Source organism: Egretta garzetta, unplaced genomic scaffold (genome assembly GCF_000687185.1).
Source record: "Egretta garzetta isolate BGI_Z169 unplaced genomic scaffold, ASM68718v1 scaffold598, whole genome shotgun sequence".
NCBI lineage: Eukaryota > Metazoa > Chordata > Aves > Pelecaniformes > Ardeidae > Egretta > Egretta garzetta.
In genome coordinates, this window is record NW_009260621.1 from 2,463,617 (window position 1) to 2,469,125 (window position 5,509).

Genomic DNA, 5,509 nt, shown 5'->3' on the forward strand with positions numbered 1-5,509 from the left:
GGGGGAAAACACAAAGAAGGGAGCCAGACTCTTCTCAATGGTGTCCAGTGACAGGACAAGGGGCAATGAGTACAAACTGAGACATAAGAGGTTTCAATTGAATATGAGGAAAAACTTCTTTACTCTAAGGGCGATGGAGCACTGGAACAGGCTGCCCATGGGGGTTGTGGAGTCTCCTTCTCTGGAGATATTCAAAGCCTGCCTGGGCGAAGTCCTGTGTAACATGTTCTAGGAGAACCTGCTTTAGCAGGGGGGTTGGACTAGATGATCTCCCGAGGTCCCTTCCAACACTTGCAATTCTGTGATTCTGTGATTTTTAAAGAAAAGTGAATTTAAGTGCTGGTTGCAGAGCAGGCTGTCAATGGTCTTATTTCTCGCTGCATAGTGAATTGAGGGGCCTCTTGTTTTAGTGTTTTGAGGGCTGGTGGTGACTGGAGATGAGCAAGTTCCCCAGCTGCAGCTATCCTAGCCCAGGAGGCGTGTGCCTGGGGGGCGTGCTTGCTCTTTGGCTGCAGTGGTAGCCTAGAGATCTGAAACACTGTTATGGCTCCAGGTCCAAGTGGTCTTTGAGTGCCACAACTATTCCCATTTCTCTAAGGAGACCCCCTCCAGTGAGAAGAGGATGGGTGTCACTGTGCCTAATCATAGCCATGTAAAAGAAAAGGAACTTGGACAAGGCATGTGGGTCACTTCACCATCAACAGAGATGCAAAATCCCTCAAGGATGATCCCAGCATCGCCAGCTTGAGTATAGCCTAATCCGTCCGCGTGGTGTGATTGAGTGGATCAAGTCTAAATGCATGTGAACATCCATCTTTGTTTTCTGTAGCTTTGAAACCAGATGGGAAGCTGGGACAAGAAGGCTGATCTTGATGAAAATGCGAGTTTTTGAGCCTCTGGTAATATTTTCAGAAGCATGTAAAGAAATTATAGCCTGAATTCCCAAATAAATCCAAAGTAGTATCTTTAAACATATGCCTTCGGTCTTGTTTGCAGTTACAGCAACAGCAGCTGGGCTCCTGCGTCGTTTCCATGGCCGGTGGGGCCTGAGTCCTGGATATGTGGAATCCAGAGGTTTTGCTAGCTTCATATTGTCTATGTCATGTCTACTATTTGTCAAGGCAGAGAAGTCATTCTCAGGGCACATTCTTATTGTAAGAATACAACACTAGCCCTTTCAGTCAGTTGACCAGCTGATCAGATAAGGTGGTACAATTTCTGTGCGTTGAAACAGGGACCATGTGTATGTAAACGAAGAAGAAAGTTGCTTGGATTTAATTAAAGCTTTGTCCATCATACTGGGGTAAAACCTGGAGAGGAACCCTCAGGACTTTAGTGTGCAGTTGGTTTAAGGTGTCTTTAGGTGCAGCGGCTGCATTTGCTGAGCAGCAGGATATGTACATGTGTCTGCTGGCCTTCCTTGAGCATCGGTGAACTGCATCTGAGCGCAGGCCAGTCATGCAGTCTTCCCCGCTGATGCATAAACACGCTCATGCCTCTAATGATCCACAAATACCTATAGAAGTTTAGCTGTCAGGCAGTAACTCTTTAAGTCTGCTATGAGTTGGTTTCAGCCCATCAGGAGTCAGTTAGAGCTGACTGGAAATAAGTAATTCCTTAAATGAGAATGAGCATCTAGAGCATTTGCACCAATTCAGCTTAAGTATTTGAAGTTCACAGCTTGAATCTCACCAGCATAACTTGTTCTGCCCCTTCACCCAGCAGGACATCATTCAATATGTAAGTCCACAGGAAATGACTCCTTGTTAGAAAAGATGGGGATTGCTATATGATGCATTAGGAGTTGCTCTACTGGGAGACAAACAGCAATACCAAAATCAGAGATATTGAGATGGCTGGCAGTGAGGAATACTCCTTATCTACTATTTTCATTAAGTCCTCTGAAGCAAAAACCTGGTGCTGGTTAATAAAATATGCTTTAGATAGAAGTTGGGAAGCAACTTCAGCATGGGGAAGGGCCAAAATATCATACCAGGAATTCTGAGACCAGAGTAGTAGAAATGGGCTGAAACTCAGCAATACAGTGTGCAAGGGTGCTCAGTGACTAATAACAAAAACCTGTTCTTAAGCAGGGGCCTCATCAGTTAGAAAATACTGAGAAGGAGAAAGATGTCAGCGTACTGGTTGATCGCAGGATGACTATGAACCGTCAATATGATGTTCTTGTGAAAAAGGCAAATTTAGTGTGAGGATCCACCAGGTGAGTCGTGATGGGCCCTAGTCCCCTGAGTGGTGCAATTGTGAATGATGATGTAGATGTCCAAGGATGCTGGGTGTTTATTACACAAGATCATGTTGAAAGGAAGCCTACAAGAAAGCTAAGCAAAATGAAAGGATTGGATATTTGGAAGGGACAGAAGCCTAAACTGACGGATAGTGTTGTCAGAAGAAGAAAAACATGAGAAATAGTGATGAACATATCTGGTCTGCAAATTGGGAGGTTTTCTAATCATGAGGGTCTAGAATATCCCCTTCCTAGAAATAGAAGTGTCAAGAAATCTAGCCTTTCCCTAATGACGTGCTTGCGGGGGACTAAATGACAGTCCCATAATAGCACAGGATTGGATTTGATGGTTGGTAAGCCTTCATCCAGTTCAGTGCTCCTAGACAAGCTGTTGGTTAAACTGCTGCAAGTTTTGTAGATAGTGAGCACGAAGTTAATCAGTGGAAGCCAGTTTGCTGAAAATATGTGGAAGCAGGCATTTGTAACTGGTTTAACTACAGAATTTTGCAGAGATTTACTTTTCCAAGCTGTGTATTCACAATTCCCAAGTTTACTGAGGCAAGATAAGCCAAGATAGATCCAAGGTAACACTGATTTCAGGAAAGTGGCCCTGCACACATTCACGCTGATTTAAGTACATTATTTGAAAGCTTGTTACTAGATGACAGAGCTGTGATTTCCCTGTGTTGGTAAGGGCTATGACGAAGGAAGCAAGGGATGCTCAAAGAATTCTTGCCCAGGTGAGGTAATTAAAAACTAGAGAGAGATGTGGAAAACAAAGATGGTGCTCGATCATCCATGTAGGCTTGGAGTGGTCTGTAGCTGCTGAAACCTTTCTCTGAACTGATACTCCTGCAGCCATGCTCCAAGACATAGTCTCTGTGTCCTTGTAATCATAACCGTTCTTATACGAAGTAGACATCTGCTGATTTGTCAGTACAGACTTAAAATACTTTTTGCTTGTATTGTCAACTCCCATTCAACAGTGGTTTCACTTCTGCATTTTAACAGTGGTATTAGGAAGAGTCATATCTGCTGGAGGAAAAAACCTGTTTTCCTTAGAGCCAAAAGGGGCTTGGGTGGTTTTGTTTGGGTCAGCAGGCAGCTCTAGAAAAATTAAATTTAACACCACTGCCATGTGTTGCATGTTCTTGCATGGTACCATGCAGGGCATGGGGACGTTGCACCTTCCCGCTGTGGTGCTCCAGCAGGCTGCGCTGAGCAGGGCACTGTAGGGGACAGAGATGATGCAGCTCACCCACCTGCAGCCAGAGCACAGCATGCTCATGTTGTGCCTGCTCTGCTTGCCTATGTATCAAATCCAGGGGTTTGCTTGCTCTCACCTAAATCCCTGGGTGCCTTCACAGTCTTTTTCCCTAAACTGTGAGCAGAAGAGGGGGCTGTATTGGGTCAGAGGGTGGCCTGAAGCAGATAACTGTGGCAGAGCGTAAGAATAGAGAGTGAGCATGTGGTAGATCTCTGCAACTCCCTCTGTGATCCACTTTGCAGCTTTTACCTTAGGCTTTGAACCTTTGTTAAATTCCATGCTGGCTCAGCTTCAACCAAGCTAAGCATGTTCCTGTCAAAGGAGTATCTCTTCTTACCCATTTACTACCTGCTATAGCACTGATCTGAGGGGGTCTCTAGTTAATGGCTTTTTAGAGCTCAGGGGATGGTCCAGGTCCCACATTTGTAGGATACCAAAGGTTTAAAGTCATCTCCACTAAGGCTCCTGATGCTCCTGAACCTGTTCAGATGGAATTAGAAATGGCGGGAATTTTCTGTTAAAAACATCTCTATTAATGTGGAGTTAGGGAGGCACTGTTCACTCCTGCTTGGGGATATTAATTGCAACCCAAAGTATTTGTTTCAAAGTATTAGCTGATGTTTAGCAGTCTGTCTCTTAGCAAACCCAGCATTTCTTTTGATCGTCAACTTTCCCTGTTTCCTGCTTGCTCTGAGAATTGCTTCGAGCTCCCTGGTAGGCACCTCATTCTCATATTGCTGCTTTCTGCTGAGTGCATTTCCCAGGGATACCTTCTCCAGCTCCGTGTGGTTCCATTGTGGCCGCTCTTTGGAAACAGTACAGAGCTCAGATCAGAGAGCCAGGGGGTCCTGATGAAGCAGGACTGATGTCCCCACCTTTCTGTTTGCTGGGAGTGATTTGGGCTGCAAAAGCAGCTGGGGCAGCTGGAAAAGCTGGGAGCTCCCAGCAGCTCCCCAGGACTGATTTCCTTGGTTTTTTTCCTCTTGCACTCATGTACCGCCAGGCAAAACAAGGGGGGAAGCTGCTGGAGCAGGCTCGGAGCAGTTTATCTGTGTTCTTGCTTTTAATTGAAGTGCAAAGCGGTGGGTATCTAGACCTGGCTTCTTTCTGTGTTAAAGTGGTACTGTTATTTGAAGAGGCTGGAAACTACTGTTCTGAACAGCACTGGAAGGAAATGAGCTGGTTTTGTGTTTTAGCAACAGGGGATTATTTCTTGCCCAGAGCCATATAGGCATGTGTCAGCAGCTCAGTGGTGGATAGGTCACGCTGAAATATCTTTTAAACAGAAATCCCCATTTGGAGAACTTAAACTTTGTGGGCTTTATTCTTTTCCCACTTGCATCCTCCTTTCTGAGGTGTAACTTCGCTTAGTTCATTGGAGTTATTCTAACCCACCTCAGTGTGAGTAAAATCAGGAGGAACTCTTGTATTTTTAAATGCAGCTCTGCGTGTATAGCAACTGTCAAATATTAAGCTTACTCCTAAAGCCACAGATTTTAAAAGAACCACTGGAAAGTTTAGGATTTCACTTTGACTCACACTGCTTTTCTTTTTATGGGAACATCACTAAAACTCTCCTTTCTTGATACAGTTTTGAGCCAACAGGAGCTGGGATAGCCCCTTTGATGGACCAGTGTTTTTGAATTTAATAGGAACTTAAACAGACTCCAAGGTGAGATAGTTAGTTAATCAGTAGCGTGCGTGTGTGTGTTTTTTTTTCTCAGGAGAATGTTGATAAGCCAAAGTAAATGTTAGACCTTGCGTTTTCCCCATACAGATCCTGAAATGATGCAGACACCTGACTTATAAAGACTGACTTTCCAGTAAGAATTCATATGTTGTTAATCTGAAAATTGAGTGCAGGAAAGTCTTTGGGTCAGAAAAGATTGATTTTTCTACAGTAAAGTCTAAACAGGTCAGACTTCCTTTAGCAAAAGAGTATGCATTGTTCAGGGTTTCACTTATTTAGTAAAGCAGAGGATATTTTTCTCACTGCC